This window comes from Anser anser, assembly GCF_964211835.1.
Source record: "Anser anser genome assembly, contig: HAP1_SCAFFOLD_152, whole genome shotgun sequence".
NCBI classification, from domain to species: Eukaryota; Metazoa; Chordata; class Aves; order Anseriformes; family Anatidae; genus Anser; species Anser anser.
This window is the reverse complement of record NW_028153745.1, coordinates 48,568-65,564: the sequence shown is the minus strand read 5'-3', so window position 1 is coordinate 65,564 and position 16,997 is coordinate 48,568. Positions and strand designations below refer to the sequence as shown.

At 45.4% G+C, this 16,997-nt stretch overlaps 1 pseudogene across 1 annotated transcript; it reads left to right on the top strand.

Moving 5' to 3' along the window:
* Positions 1-4,454: 4,454 nt before the first annotated feature.
* LOC310891570 (zinc finger CCCH domain-containing protein 11A-like) lies at positions 4,455-10,516 on the top strand (annotated as a pseudogene). Its single transcript has 11 exons — positions 4,455-4,508; positions 4,733-4,852; positions 5,635-5,758; positions 6,203-6,406; positions 6,933-7,052; positions 7,561-7,641; positions 8,058-8,168; positions 8,907-8,969; positions 9,228-9,323; positions 9,534-9,599; positions 10,113-10,516. The product of its transcript is annotated as a zinc finger CCCH domain-containing protein 11A-like (transcript).
* The last annotated feature ends 6,481 nt before the right edge of the window (positions 10,517-16,997 follow it).

Sequence of the window (16,997 nt, the reverse complement as noted above, 5' to 3'; positions counted from 1 at the left end):
GGGCATTACAGCATACCTGGCACACTCTTTGTATTGTTTGTAAAAGAAAAAAAAAAAAAAAGTGTTTTAGGGCAGGCCAAAAACCTGCCTTGGCACTTCCACATCGCAGCAGTGCTTGCAGGCCGTGCATCCTGGATGCCAGGCAAGGATCTAAATCCGATGGTGCTGTTGGTAACGTGAAGTTCAGGAAGCACTTCTGGGTTTTTCTGCTCTTCCATGTGAATTTTTGCCCTGTGAAGGTGGTGTACTGAGCTCTTTTCTTACCAACAAATAGGTTTAAAAGCAGTTACAGCAAGGATGAGCTGTGCTAGCAGGAGGCTCTTCTGTGCTTTGACCATGGGAAGATGAATGGTTTACCTATGCACCGTTAAATATAATTTGACACCTAGCACACAACACTTGCAGCCTGTGGGGTGCTTTAACAAGCAGGTAAATCAGCGGAGACTGTTTTGCAGCAAGGCTGATGCTGGGTGATTAAAAAGCCGGGTCACAACAAGGATTTATGCTGTTCTTTCTTGCTTGTCATCCGACTGTCCGCTTACACTGTTCTTAAAATAAAAAACCACCAAAACGGGGTAAGCATCTTTAATACCTTTATTATAAATGGAAGGCACAAAACAGGCCAGCAACAGAGACTGTCCAAGAGAAAGACTTTGTGCTTTATAAACAAACAAGAAATTACCCTTAGGTAGGTGTGATAATCCTTCCCTAATGCATTTTTTGGAGTGCAAAAATATTTTGTTCCCTTCTTGCTCTTCTCTCCAGGACAAAGGCAGAATAGCCAACTGGAAAGTTAGACCAGGGAGGTCAGTTTGTTCCATACTGAGAAAGACAAGCCTGTAAAACAAACTAGGCAGGTTTTCTTTGGACTAGTTATCTTCCTTCAGCAAAGGCAAAGTTTATGACACTTGTTGGCATGTATTTCCAGACCCCCAGCTACCGTGACTGTAGTGCATCTGTAATTCTTTTGTACAAAAAGAGTTCAAAATCTCGTAACGCAAAAACTTTACTAGCACCCTGGAGAAAAAAGAAATCTAAAAATCTTGCCAACTTCTATTACAGACCTGCTGAGTGCACCAGAGTTACTCATTTTTATTCAGGCTTTCAGGGGCTAGTTCAGTTGGTTTCTGTTCAGCACTTGGATCGCCATATTGGCAGATGTCAGTTTAAAAAAAAAAAAAAAGCTTTGGAGATCTTTTTTAAAATGAGACTGCTTTTTATGGCATTTAGGGCTGTGAGGTATCCTTGGTTTTTGCTTTCTTCCCATTCCTTAGACCAGATCCATTCATATCCTGAACAGTGTTCTGGGTCTGTTCAGGAAAATGGAAGGCAACAAGCAAAATGATGAGCTCCTTGGGCATTCAAAAGAGCTCAGTCTGGGAAAGATTTCAAGTCCAACTTCCATGCTAAGGAGCACCAGTAATTTTTAGAAGTAGATGCAGAGGAATCTGCATGGCACTAAGTGTGTTTCTGAAGGTGCTAAAGGTCAGAAGTGACGATTCCTCTCAATACTAAAGAAGAGAAGGAAACCTTGCACTTAACTACTGTTTTTATTCCCTTTGTCAAGCAGTCAAAACCAACAACTAATACGGGAACCCAACTTTTCCCCTCTTTACTTTAGATTTGGGAAAATTCCCTGCCAAAATAATACTTCCTGGAAAATTCACTAGTGTTTGTGTGAGTAAAAGGTTCCAACCTTTTATTATTAATTTGTAAGAACTATTTCATCCGCTTTTGTCCAGAAGAGTCAGAAATAATTTGCACAGAAATGTGCAGCATTTTAATGAAAGGCTTCAGAATCACTCTAATTTGAACTTTATCTGGTCTGGTTGCAGGTTTTATGACATTTAGTGTCTTAAAAAAAAAATCAAAATATCTGACTTCACATCAGAAAAAAAAAACCTGCTTGTGGCTAAATAAAATCTGTTGCAGCTCTGGTCATTGAAAAATCATTGGCTGTTAAATTGGACCTAAGTCATCTTTTCTAACCTTTCATGATCTTGCAGCAATGGATGATGATGGATATATGGATTAGGGAGCAGCACGTGATGGCAAACCTGTGGTATTTGCTACAGCGCAGAAAGAAAACAAATTGCTTCCAAAAAATCAAACTAATTCAAAATTCTTGGTATCATGCAGCCATGCCACTGGCAAAGTGAGCATTGCCCTGCCTCTCAAAGCTTGCTGTATCCTTGATCTGCTGTCTTCCTGCTGTTAATTGATTGCAACTCTACGTGTCTGATCAGGGCTACGAGTTGTTCTCGATATGGATACCATACGACATATACTGTGCACGCTTGTGTGTATAGATATGTTTATCCTGTATGCATGTACATATTTGATCTGGATAGGCTGGAGCGATGGGCTGAGGTCAACTGTATGAAGATCAACAAGGCCAAGTGCCGGGTCCTGCACCTGGGGCGCAACAACCCCAAGCAGAGCTACAGGCTGGGAGATGAGTGGCTGGAAAGCTGCCTGGCCGAGAAGGACCTGGGAGTGTTGGTTGACAGTCGGCTGAATATGAGCCAGCAGTGTGCCCAGGTGGCCAAGAAGGCCAACAGCATCCTGGCCTGTATAAGAAGCAGTGTGGCCAGCAGGTCTAGGGAAGTGATTGTCCCCCTGTACTCGGCTCTGGTGAGGCCGCACCTTGAGTACTGTGTTCAGTTTTGGGCCCCTCGCTACAGGAAGGACATGGACGTGCTCGAGCGAGTCCAGAGAAGGGCGACCAAGCTGGTGAGGGGTCTGGAGAACAAGTCTTACGAGGAGCGGCTGAGGGAGCTGGGCTTGTTCAGCCTGGAGAAGAGGAGGCTCAGGGGCGACCTTATCGCTCTCTACAGTTACCTTAAAGGAGGCTGTAAAGAGGTGGGGGTTGGTCTGTTCTCCTACATGCCTGGTGACAGGACGAGGGGGAATGGGCGAAAGTTGCGACAGGGGAGTTTTAGGTTGGATGTTAGGAAGTACTTCTTTACCGAAAGGGTTATTAAGCATTGGAACGGGCTGCCCAGGGAGGTGGTGGAGTCACCATCCCTGGAGGTCTTTAAAAGACGTTTAGATGTAGAGCTTAGCGATATGGTTTAGTGGAGTACTTAGTGTTAGGTCGGAGGTTGGACTCGATGATCTTGAGGTCTCTTCCAACCTAGAAATCCGTGATACTGTGTGATACATATGTATGCATATTTGTGTGCTGGCCCCCAGATCACTCATGGTATAAAGCATTGGCCTCGAAGGCATACTCATCAAAATATTTGGTAGATCCTCCATTTTTTTCTAGTTCCCTCAAAATGAGAGAGTTTTTACGCGCTCTCTGTGTCAAAAAGGCAAAACTTCTGATTTCCACTGTCGCTCTCGCTAACTTTCTATCACTCACTCCTCATGTGTGTGTGTCTAAACACATATGTGTGTATGCGTATGCACATTTGTGTATTTCTGTGCACTGGTGTGTTTTTTGCTGTACAGGTAATAAAGACGGGGAAAGGTTTTAGTGTTTTCTTAATAGGTGAAGAAATCTTGAAGACCAGAGATTGGAACATACTGAATTTTGAATTAAAAAAAAAAAAAAAAGTCAAATTTTCTGGCTGTGGAAGATGGAGCCTCATTTTTGCAGCCACTTTGAATCACGAGTTCATCTCTAAATGCACTGGGTTTTTTTGTTTTTGTTTTGTTTTGTGTTTTTTTTTTTTTGGTTTTTATTTTTTGAAGAGCTAACTAACCCTGGCTGTCTCCAGTCTGAGAGAGTGTTCAGATGGACTTGCTTCCTCCATTAGTTATAAGCTGTTTAAAAGCACATCCTATGTTTGAATTGTGGATGAGAGGCTCCCTTGGCAAAGTGAGGAGGCAAATTCTTCCTACCCCTTTATCATTAATTCACGGATTCAGTGTTGGTTCGGCCTCCAGGAGAGGTTAACTGGAAGTCTTTGAAGATCGATAACTTTGCTGAGGTTGTCCAGGTAGGTGAACTCGAAGACCCACAGTGACTGGAACGTGCTATTTAATGCGTCATACTGCGTTCTGTAGAAGTTACTCGTAGCCATAGTTGATCATTGCCTTGCATGTATGATCAGGTGGTTTTTGAAGAAGTGACTCCCTTTTCAGGCTTCCGGATGTGCTCCAAGGCATATTATTGAGGACGTGGAAGAGAACACTTGCTGACAAAGCTCCTGGCAGCTTTACAGAACTTTAGTTTAATATTGTGTTAGTTCCCGTAACAGCTGATTTCAAGGCATTGCTCTCCTCAAGAGACTAATTTGATGAACAGAAGAAAGCTGGAAAAATGCTTGTTACTCATTATTTTTCACTTGTTGGTACTTTGTTTAGGGTTACTTTTAAAAAGAAGATTTCACTGATCACAAGCCAGTGGAAGACTTTCAGCCCAAGCAAGGGTGAAGACAGCTCTCTCCAAGAGCAGAGGAAGTCCCTGTGGAGAGAACCCGAGCTTGTTATCAGAACTTGTCGGCATGTCTAAACAAGGAGACGATTGCTACTTCTATTTCTATTCTACCTGTACCAAGGTATGGCTGGGTTTCTTTTGCTTTGCTTTGCTTTGTTTTTTTGTTGTTTTTTTTTTTTTTCATTTTTTTCAGGAAGGGGTAGAGTAGGAGGAGGAGGCACACTGGTCTTTGGTTAACGTGATAACCAGATAGATTCTGAATTCAATCGTAGCAACCTGAGGCAGTAGCATGGACGTTTTTGAGGCTGTACTATATTTTCCTTGTTGGTTTCCTTTTGGTTACAGGGAGACAACTGTTCCTTCCGCCACTGTGAAGCTGCTCTGGGGAACGAGACAGTCTGCACGCTGTGGCAGGAGGGTCGTTGTTTCAGGAATGTCTGCCGATTCAGACACATGGAAATCGATGTGAGTGCCTAAAGATGTGTTCTCAAAATAAATCAACAAAAGCATTTTTCAGTGCTGTAGGTGTGCTGATTGTGCTTTTGCAGGACAGAGTCCTTTGCTTTGGAATTACACTGGTTTCTGTTAGCAGGGGAGGGGGTGGGAGGAAGGAGAGGGAAATAAAATCAATGCCTTAGGTATGTCTTAGCAAGATTTTCTTTTATTAGACGCCGACAGTATTTTCTCAACAGATGCAGAATAACCGCTAACTAGACTGCTAAAAGCTGCTGGAGCAGGGGGGTAATAAACAGGCTGTACTAGCCTCCTGAGAGCAGGCTTGATAATGATCTATCAGGTCTCTTGTGTCCCGGAGTCCTTCAGATAATGCTGTTCTAGCTGCCTGGGCTAGGAAGCAGTGGGGAAAGTTAAAGGTGCAGAAGAACGAAGTCTCCGAGAAGTAGTTCTGGATAGAGTTAACGTAGGCAATTTAAGATGTTCTTTTTCCCTCTGAATAATCCTAGTATAATCCTGGGTGTATTAGTTTAACCCACCCTAAACTGATGTCTGAGAGTGCCTGTCTTCTCAAACTGAATGATGACAAGGCTAAACGTGCATAGTGGTTACAGCTTCTGCAAACTTTGTGAATATGCCCGGAAATACTATACTTCCGTGATAAACTGACCTTTGGAATGATGTTTCAGCACTGTATTGTGACAGCCCTATCGCTGTCGTGACCTGGAACTGTGCATCTCTTTGCAAACCTTAGGTGCATGTTATCACGAGCTTGTCTTTCTTTCTGTCTTCAGAAAAAGCGCGCTGAGATTCCCTGCTACTGGCAGAAGCAGCCAGTAGGCTGTCAGAAAGCCAACTGTGCTTTTCATCACGCAAAGGGACGTTACATCGATGGCGTCTTCTTACCACCAAGCAAGAGTGAGTTTAGGTCCTTTTTCTTTAAGTATTGAAGAATTAATTTTGCATATTACTTAGTGGGTGCCAATAGTGTAGGAGACATCAGGTAACCGTTCATTTGTGAGTGCAGGAAAAGGTCTGCAGTCCTAGGTGGTCAGCTAAACCGAGTGTACTGCTGCTGTACTGCTGGTATTTGTTTTCTGCTTTCATGCTCAGCTTCTCTCTGCTTTGTGTGATATTTGCCTTGCAGTTTGCTTTCTGTTGTTTCGTCTTCTGCTGGGTGGCAGGGAGATGTGTTGTTGTTTGAAGGCAAGTCATTGTTCACGGTGTAAACAGTGGCGGGATGGGCAAAAGGAGATGCTGCATTCATTGCCTGTGCAGGTTATCTGCCTTAGCTACCATCTTCGTGCATTGTGGTCAAAGTTTTAAACTGCCATATTACTGATGATCCTCCTCTTCCTCTAGCTACACTGCCAAGTCCGCCTGAGTCCGCGGACGATGATTTGAAAGTGGCTCAGATGTCACTGCAGCAAAACAAACTTTCTGTCCAGTCCAATCCCTCTCCATAGCTAAGGCGGGTGATGAAAGTGGAAAACTCGGAAAATGTCCCAAGCCCTACACACCCTCCAGTTGTAATCAATGCTGCAGATGATGATGAAGATGATGATGGTGAGCATGGTTTGGTTCCTGGAAGGAATTTGTGCTGTAAATGATTGTGTAAGTCTTTGGTTCTTGGAAGGAATTTGTGCTGTAAATGAATGTATAAATCACAGATGACCTGAGGTCTGACTAGCGATAGGGCAGGCAGTCCGCTCAGGTCACTGGTGGCTTTGTCTGGCAGTCAGTGGACAGAACCTGAAATGTTGGAGGAAAGCTTAGAACCACTCTTGGCTTTAGCTGGTCTGTTGTGTAAAGCTCTATGTGAAACTAGGAAGGAAATTCCTTTTTTTTTGTCTGAAGAGTAATATGTCGTGTAGTAGTTAAAGCTGCAGAGAGAATCTAGAGTCCTAGATGTTTTGTCCTAGGGTAGTCTACTTACGAGTTCATCAGGTCAGTGTAGCTGTATTAAAAAAAAAAAAAAAACAAAAAAAAACCAACTTTTTTATAGGAACCATGGACTGAAGTGTCATTGCATGAGCTACATAATCACGAACAATCTGGCCTATGCATAACTGAATAGATTTTTCCCCTTCAGACCAGCTTTCTGCGGAAGGAGAAGAAACTAAAACTCCCGTCCAGCAACCAGCTGAGGAAGGCCAAAATGGATTACGGATGATTTCCACTGGGAAAGCCAGTGCTACTACTGCTAAACAAGGTATTCCAGCACCTGTAGTAGGATAAATCGGCAGGATAACTTGACAATTAACTCAAAAGCAATGTGGCGTAAAAACACAACAGAATGTAGGGGTGCTGAATGGACTCGGTTATTTCCATGATCTCATTTCTCCCTGATACCATCATGTGCCCATTGGGTCAGAAAGTTGAACTGCTTTTCTTTCCTTTTGGAGAACAAAACAGGGTCACAGCATGGAGTTTAAATGGCTGCACGTGCAGCCTGGCAACCACTGTTGAAAGCCATATCTAACGATAGAGGGATCTAATATCACGTAAATGGATTAAAATTAAAACTACAGTTTTTACCCTGAAGGGTGAAAGGAGGGGCAAAATGCCATTGATTCTATGGTTGTTTCACTTGTGAGGAGTGTTGACAGGCTTTATTCTAAATACTTCTGAAAGTTCCTGAGCACTAAGAAGCCTGAGGATCTGTGGTCCTCAGTGAGTGCCTCTAAGCCTTAGTCTCATTAACTGTTTTCTGTTTTCAGAGGACGGTCTGAATTTTGGAATAAAAACACTTGAAGAAATCAAATTGCAGAAAATGAAGGAAAAAACTAAGAGACACGGTGGTGAGTTAATATTCCCTGCTTCCTTACCCGGTTCACCTTCATCCTGTGTGATGATTTTTCTTTCAAAAAAAACCTCTTCCAGTAATACCGGGTAGCTGGCTATGCTTTGGTGAATCCAACTATTTTGCCAAAGAAGTGAAATTTGATTGGCTTCAGAATGGCAGGTGATGGTGGCTGGGAGCTGCTTGAGGGATAGACTTCCATGTTTAGCTGGGGGCATCGAGCAACCTGATTCTCAGCCAGCTGGTATTCTAGATGGGAATTCCAAGGGCAACCAGAGGCAAACTAGTCACCTCTCTTATTTGCATGCTCTGGTCACTGTATGTTTGACAGTAATGAATAATTAAAGTTTTTTGTTCTTCGTGATAGTTTTTTCTGTTTGGTAAACTTCCTTATGTTTTGCTTGCTCTGAGCAGAAGGTCCTTCAAGATCTTCTCTTCCTCCCGTCGATTCTATGATTTTTCCTGCTCCGGAAAAGGAAAATGTCCGGACAGTGGTGAGAACTGTGACACTGTCTACAGAGGAAGGTAATAATTCATGCTTTTGTTTTGATTTCATTACTCCTAAACTGGAAGGTTAAGCAAGAAGGAAGGCAATTCACCCCTGTTAGCCTCCTGGTGCTGCCGCCTTCTGTTCAAAACATGCTTTTATGCTGAAAGTCCCTGGTTGTACTGGAAAGCTTTGGTGCTCAGGTTAAGTGCAGTAGCAGGAGAAAGAAAAAAATGTGTCAGTATGCAAATAGGGGGATAACTGAAAAACAGGAGAGTAACGAGAAGAAAGAGCTCTAGAGGACAGTGCTATGTAAGAAGCAATTTCTGAAGCTTTAAAGAGGCTGACAGTGGCACGTGTGGACAGTAGTGCGATAGGAGTCTGTGTATAAATTATATTGTTTAGAGTTGTGCAAATTCCTTTGAAAGGGAAAGAAGTGAAGAAGTACTTCTACTCATAGACATTCACCTTAGAAAGGAATATTTCTCAGCATTTGTACCTAATAATATTCTGCTTGCTTATGCAGCTCTGTTCTGCACAAAGTATAGCTGTCAAGCAGACTCAGATTCATTCTCGACTACATTCAGCTGGAATTTGAGGCAAACACTGAGACTATGGATACTTTTTCTAAGTTAATTATAGTTGAAATATGAGTTTGTGTGGTTTAGCTGTCAAAACAGTGCCTTGCTGGGTTTTTTTTGGACATGGGCTAACAGTATACTATTTCTATTGGCTACTGGTTTCTATGAAATAGAAAAATTTTACTTTTGTTTTAGGGGAGGAACCTGTGGTTCGACTAGATCTTGCTGAGAAACAAGGAAAACGGAAAGCCTCCGTGGGTAAGAACTTTTTATGAGCTGTTATTTAGGTGCCGCCTTCTCTATATGACTGCATTGAAGAGTATTTTTGACGTATGAGAGGAAAATGCGTTGCAGTGGAGATCTGTGTTGACTGCAGAAATGGCAAAAAAACCATTTAGCAGCTGAAAGGCAATTTTATGAAAATATGCTTGAAAAATAGAAGCTTGTGGTTGACTGTTCTCAAATCTTCCTGCAAAGAAATGTTCTTAAAATATTCCTTGTTTTCTCTGTCTGAAGCTGATGTAAGCGCCCTTCCGGTGAAGCGCAGCCTTGCTGAAAGGCTGGGGAAGAAGGTGGAGGTTCCGGGAAATGCTGACAAAGCACCAAAGAGAGGTACAGCTACTAAACAGGCATCTGGATGTGATTCACGGGTTTTGTAGTTAGGCTTTCTGTTTGTCCTTTTCCTGCGATGTTTCTTTTTGCATGTTGGCTGAGGTCTTAATCACCGGGATTCAAAGTTACCTTTCCTGCCTTGTTTTTGAATGTGAACACAAAGTTGACGTTTATGCAGCCTCCCTAATTTGGTCTTTTTCTGTTTTGCAGTTCAAGTTCCCAAGTCTGTGAAGGAGAGGCTAGGATTACCTTCTCAACGGACTAGTACTGCGAAAGGTAACAACTGGCTATTAAATATACTTTCTCCTTCTTCCTTTCCGTGAACTTAGACCGTTTTCATACAGCCCTAAAAAGGAATTCAAATGAAAACAAAGAACTGATTCCTCTTGCTCGAGTGCTGAAGCTCTTCTGACAGCCACTATCAGAAATCTGGCTCTAGGTGTGTGTTTATTTTCCGCTTGTGCCTTGTCAAGGTTTTAAGCTGCTTCTGTGAACCATCATATACAATTAGAATAGAGCCACTGCCGGGAGCAGGAATTTGAAATGCAGTCTGAAAAAGTAATCAAGTAAACTAGCATTTCTGTGTAGCAACTCTCTCTGGATAGGGCTGGTCTTCAAAATACAACAAGTGGCTCAGAGGAGGAGGAGAATGTTAGGCTATTGTCCTAAGATGCGTTATTGGGAACGCTCAGGCTTAGTTTTCCTTAGTACTGTGACAAATTTTGGAGACTTAAACTATTGTTGGACTCTCTTTAAATGTTGGCGCTTCTCATTTCTTGATGATGACAGGGAAGGCTGCTAAGCCAAAGGGAGAGGTCCATGTGAAAACACTGGAGGAAATCCGTCGTGAGAGAGCTCTTCAGAGACGAGAATGTCAAGCCAAAGCCCAGGCTGAATGGCATGGTAAAACCAAAGATCCCAGCGCAGGGGCAAAAATTGAGGGTGAGCCCAAGAAGCAGAGCGTGCTCACTCTTTCCGGGCCCAGCAAAGTGCAGTCGAAGGAGCCGGCAGGTAAAGCCAAGCCAGAAGGAGAAGTGCGTGTTAAAACCCTGGAAGAAATAAAGCGCGAGAAAGCTCTGCGGATGCAGCAGAGTGGAGAAAATGTGCCAGCTCCCCCAGCACAACCTGGACCTGCCCCAGCCGGGCAGAAATCGTTATGGAACACAAAGCTATCAGGTAATAAGATGCTTTAATACCTGCCCCGGTGAGGTGCTTCCCATATTGAGCAAGTTCCGTTTGCTCAGGATCTGCTTTGCTTTTTCCTTCAATGCAGAGGATAAAAGAGTTTAAGGCTGCAAAGTTCAAAGGCAAAGAAGGGCCAGAACATGCAACCATGTCTGTTTTCGTTAATTACGTGATGGTATTCTGTATTTCCCACTAGAAAATTAACACATTGAGGGGCTTTTTAGTCTAATTTTGGTATTCTGTTTTTTTCTGCCATCTGTTTATGGTATGAAGTCCTCCCTGCGTTGAGTTCAAGTTCACCTTCCTCTTTGGCATGTGTTGCTTAACTTGACACGTGTATGTGTTTGTAAAGCATGCTTCAGCGTCTTAATGTGGGGGGCCAGTTTCTGTCAAAAATGACAGAGGATCAAAGGCCTCGTTGTTAAGATTATATCAACTTTGTAAAATGAGATTGTGTGAGGGAGATAAGGAGGGCTTAAAGGCTGCATGCACTGCACATTGTAGCCTTTCTCTCTGTCTCATGGGACACGAGGAAATAAACACACAAAGAAAACAAGTACCCAGCTTTCTTTCGTTTCTTCTCCTGCCAGCCAGATGTTAGGTCAGGAATGGGAGACTAGAATATGACTCTACAAATTTGGATTTTGTAGAACAACTTAATAGATTTTGTGGGACATCACTGCAGGGGAGAGGAAGCTGGTACAACAGTTGCATACACTCTCTTGTCTTACTATACCTGCTGCTTTTCCTTTCCTAGAGGGAGCAAGACTTTAAATACAAAAGCTGTCAACATTTGTGAATCTTACTAGACTTCATACAACGTCTTAGAGTATTGCTTGCACTTGGGATCGCTCTGTGTCTGAGTTTCCCTCGTCCTGGATTATGATTTACTGTAGCTATTCAGTTCCTTTGTTCCTTTGTATGGATTGTTGGTAGACGGAGTTTACTATGTGGAAGATATTGCTGAGAATCCAGGCAATGGCAGTGTAATTCTGCTGGCCAAATACAGTTAACTGTGTAGACGGGCCGTGGAAATGAGGAAGAGAACGTGGATTTTTCATGAGGCAGAGCAAGACTGTATCAGTTCTCTCTTCCTTTTACTCTAGCCAACTTTAACATGTTTGCGAAGCCTTGGGATGGGAAAGTCGCTTCCCCCAAGAAGAAGGCACTGAAACGTAAGGCACCTGGCAGTTTTCCCTCTGCTGTAGCAGCTGTGAAGCCACGGACTGCCTCTGACGCTGACACAATGGGACCTCCAGCCAAAAAAGCAGCTATGGTAAGGACAGGGGCTAATGCAGAAATGGATCCCTTGTAAAATTTACACCCTCCTCTAGGAGAAAAGATGGAAAACTCAAAAGTTCTACAGGCTTTCTGTTTCCTTTTAAATCCAGTAGCTGCCTACAGAATTCTTGTAGTACCCTTCCATATTTATTAGATTAATGGCACTATTTACTTAGTCCTCTGTGATTCTGTGATTTCTCTGGTGTGGAGGATTTTGTCCATTAATGCTGTGTTCTTAAAAGACACAAGATCATTAGTAACCTCCAAGTGAATATTAACTTTCTTCAGGAGCACCTTGGTTTTGTATTTTGGCTAAGGCTCCGCAATGCCAGAGGAGAAGCAGCATGGAGGAAAAAGCTAGTAAGGAATCTTTTACCCATGAGTCCTAAATGCTGTTTTGCTGCTTTCTAGGCTGTTCCAGCCACGCTGGAGCACGTCCCAGCCACCAGACTTGAAGAAAATCCCCAAAACAGGTGATGACCACAACTTGTTCTTTTTCTCAATCGGTGTATATCCCCAGTGAAACATAAGTTCTGTCACACGTGGGGAAAAAAGGAGGGTTCTGAGATAATTAAAGCCCAAATCCATCAGAGGAATAAGTCACGTGAAATGACTTTCTAGCAGCTAGCAGGAATGCTTAATTAGACTTACTTTCTTTAAATGCTGCAAGTCGGTACAGCTTTCCAGTGACTTCTTGCTCTGTCTGAATACCTAAATGAGGATGAGGTGAAGTTCTCCTACTTCCTCGTGAGGTGATAAATGATGAGTAGTGTCCTCTGCCTTTTGGTCCTCAAGAATGCCACCCGAACAAACATACAAGGTGACAAGAGTGCAGGGAGAGCAGAGGGAAGTGATGGCTGCAGATCAGCTTCCTGTAGTGGGGAGCAAACTCTGCTGAGTGTGCCGTGGGAAAAATGACTAACTTAGCAAACAGATATTTGCAGATGGAGACTTCTTAACATTTTTACAGGAAAATTAAGCAAGGTGGCAAAGTGCCTCTTGCTACAACAATTGAACCATCTTTGCTAGACTCCAGGTGCTCTGGCTTCACAGAGAAACCCCCAAACTGAAAAATGTACCTGCTAATATATTGGGCTCTAAATGTCGCCCTGGGTTAATTGAATAACAATCCCTGGGTAAGATTGAAGTGCAGGAGGGGTTGGCTACGGTTTTAAGAGCCGGTTTGCAGAAAAGGGATTTCCCGTTAAGAAATGGCATATACTGATTGTTCTCTTCCTTGCTCTGCCAAGACCTGAAGCACATCTTGGAAGCCAGGCAGAATCTGTGGAGCCAATGGAGTTCTCAAGCTCGACTTCAGCTTCTTCCCAGCTAGAAGAAGCAAGGACACGCCGGCTGAGTTCCACAGGCAACGCGCCCGTATCTGTAGACGAGGATTTAGAGACGCTACTTTGGGAACTCTCAGACGGCATACTGGAAGCCGAGCTCGACTTGGACCCAGGGAAGGATGAGGATGACCTCCTCCTTGAGCTTTCCAAGATGATTGATGATTGAACTGCATAGTCCTATGGTATATTAAAAAAACAAAAAAAAACAAAAAAAAAACAACTCTTCTTCTTGTTGGATACCCCGAGGTGATCCTTTTTCTAACTGAGGCTTTGCAATGAGACTTAAAGCACAGTTGGAACTGGTAGAAATTGGCAGGATCTGCACTCAGTTGTCCTAAGTTTCCCTGCTGGTCAGAGTTAAGGTCTTGTGCATGGTTCCGTAACTATAGGTGGCTACCTTTGATATCAAGAGGACAAAGCACTTGTTTCTTTTGGCACAGAAAGATGTCCATCGGCACGCTGTGGTGGCTGTGAATTGACGTAGTGATGGAGCGATGCTCTGAAGGCTTAAACGGAAAGCTTCTTCCTTCCGCCCCGCCTTGGCACAGCTCGATGTTGGGCACATTGTGAAGCCTGGGTGTTCTGATTTCTCGGACAGTTGATACCCAAATCCCGGAGTTACTATGTCAACTCTTGACTTTTATTTGTGTATGCCATTGTTTTGACTGTAATCTTTTCAGATGATGAAGCTGTAGGGGCGGGAGGGAGCAGAATAATTATTCTAGCGTTGTGGACCAAACATGCTGCCAGGAGTGGTGGTGGTGGGTTCAGCCCACCCGGCCTTACTTTCAATTATCAGGGATGATAAAATGGTGTGAAAAGCAGCAGCTCTGCGATACGGCTACGCTACCCCCACTCCCTTCTCTTGTGCTGTACCAAAGTTCCCCCAAGCTTTGGTTGGTGCTTTTTGCTGGTGACAGTAGGACTCCAGGGCGAGTAGTCGGGACTCTCCTGCAGTAACTGGGTCAATTAAGGGTTGGTTTAAGTGCCTCCTGGTTTTTAAAATTGCTCCCCTGAGCTGCTGGCTCTGCTGCCTGCTACAGCAAATGTTCGGGTGCCATCAGCGTCGCACTTGGGCGTGGGCACTGACTCTGCGGAGGAGAGCTGAGGCTCGGGTGTATTGTGTACCCTGCCGCCAGTGATCGTTTTCCCCTAGCAGATCTATTTTGAATTATTTCCCTAAATTTTAGAGGAACTTTAGGCTCTTTGTGCTATGATTTGTGAAGCTGTAGGGGCCCTCAGGCATTTGCTGCTGGCAGAGAAAAACCGCTTGTCGAATTTGTTGTAAATACTTTCTGTTTGGACAACAACGCCTGTGTGTGTGTGTGTGTGTGTGTGTGTGTGTGTGTACGTGCGTGCTTTGATGACCCCCTGCGACGCCCCAGCTCCGCGAGGGAAGCTTTGAAGCGGCTCTGGGAAAACCTCTGCGGAAGAAACTGCTGCTGGCGACTTGCGGAAAACGGACTCCACAATCAGTGAGATTGTAAAGTAGGTATGTTTATTCAGCGCTGGGCAGCACGGGAGGTCGTGGGCATGAAGATTGATGACTCTTCCTCGTCACCGCTAGTTGACCTCTTGTCTTTGCACAGACTCAGTTGCTCCTTGGCTCTTGTCCACCTGCAGGACCAGTTTCTCCCAGTTTCTTAAGATAGGCTCGCTCTCTTATTAGGAGACTGACCTTGGTAAGGGGCCCAAGGCTTCTTGCTTTAGTTAATTGGCACAATGCACCATAGTTAGCAAAGACACTAAGTAGCATCCTAGTTTAATGCCGTCAGCGCTCTATCTCTACTTGATAAGATTCTCCTAACTCCCTCTCTCACTGGAGCCCACGCAGCCCTCCGTCCTGCCGAAGGACTTCACGGGGACTTCTGCCGGCTCCGGGTGCCCGCACACAGACAGAAATGGCTTTGAGAGAAAACAATCAGGAGGAGGAGAGCTCAGAGACTGCGGCCGGCTTCGGCCACCTTCCCCTCGCTTTCCCTCTCCGTGTTCAAACCGAGCACTGTTCTGCCGTCAACCTTCGCTGCCTCTGCCCGCGGCGCTGGGCTTTCGCGTGTGCCATTGCTCCTCTACATATTTTATCCTTCCTTTTGTAAGGAATGGTCCAGCAATTCGTGTCACTAAGGGATTTGAAGGGTTAACATCGAGGCCCGGGTCTAGGTGATAAGAGAACAAAGGGGTTTTTAGGGAAAAGTGCTGACTACTGCAGGGGATGTTGCTAGAGTTTCTGAAATCCGGCGCAGAGGCTCCCAAACGAGGAGGAAGGGGGGGATGAAGGACAATTGAAGGACAAAAGCCTGGGAGGAAGACAACCAGCATTCAGCCCGAGCAAGCCCCGAGAGACCACCAGAGACTGGTACGCAGGCGCCCCTGGGAGGGGTTTCGGATTCCGGAAACCAATTCTAATAACCCTGCCTCTTCTCGAAGTAGTAATGAATATGTATTAGCCTGGGAGCATCAAAACCAGCCGCCTTACGTAACAGGTGTGCGTCCTGGGGGAGCAGAGACTCCCGGCGCACCCAGCGCTGCTTGCTTGCCTCTATTCGTTTAATAAATTGTAAACTTTGATTGTAATCCTATTTGGATTTATAACAGCCATTTATAACACTTTTTATATTTGTATTTTATTTAAGGCTGTCTTGCCCCCCTCCCCCCCCCAGCCTCGCTGCTCACCAATAAAGCTGGCGCAGGGACTCCTGCCTGCGACCATAGAGACGCGGTCCTCCCGGCCTGCTAGAGCGGCCCCCCACGCTCCTCCAGCATCCCAGCGTCCCTTGTGCGCTCCCGCCCGGCCTCAGGGGCTTCCGGAGGCGGCCCAGCAGGGGCGGCGGGAGCAGCGAGGCGGCGGCAGCCATGGCGTACCGCGGGCAGGACCAGAAGGTGCAGACGGTGATGGTGCAGCCCATCGTAGCCTTCCTGCGGCCGGGGAGCGACGGGGGAGCGGGTGGGGGGCGGCCCGGGCCTCAGGGGTCTCGGCCCGGACCTTGAGGCCTTGTCCCGGGGCCCTGGGGCCTCGTTGCAGGGTTTGAGGCCTTGTCTTGAGGCCTTGTCCCGGGCCTGGAGCTCTTGTCCCCGTGCTGAGCCCTTCACGCAGTGCCCCAGAACCTCATCTTCCGCTACCTGCAGAGCGTGAGTAGCGCGGGGAGAGGACGGGGAGGGGATGGGGATGGGGATTTGGAGGGGGTGGGGGGAGCGGGGAGGGTCCGGGGATCTCCCTCGCTGAGTTTTCGGCTCCCACCCGTTGCTCGGGGCAGGTTTGTGGGGAATGGAGAGCTGTGCGGCGTGCTGGTGGGTACAAGGAGCTGCTGCGCAGCCCGGCGTTTCCCCCTCGTGTTAACGGGAGTGGGATCGTGCAGCCGGGCGTGCAGGAGTGTTCCCTTGTGACTGGAAACGTGTCCTTCAGCAAACGTGTAGTATTCACCCAGTCATATAAGACTCTAAAATGTCAGACTGTTAATTGAAACTGCCCCTGAGAGTTGCTCCTTGGAGTTTTTGGGAGCTCTAGCGGCTATGGTTAGCGGGTATTTCTGAACACACGAGAGAGAACAAAACTGCTCGCGGTGTTTGTGTTCCAATTTACTCTCCTCCTTCGTTCTGCAGAGCTCGAGGATCCAGGTGTGGCTGAGCAAGTGAACGTGCGGATAGAAGGCTGCATCATCGTGAGTGTCAGCACGACCCCACGTTACATCGTTAGTTTGTTTTCCCTCATTCACAATCCTATTTTTTCTTGTCAAGAAAAACTAGCCCAAGGGAAAAAAGAAATCGTGCTTCTCTAACAATTAGTCTTCGTTGTCCAGCCTGGGTCAGCACAGCTGACGATGGTTCGTGTTGTTGCTGAACTAATTGCCACTGTTGCCGATTT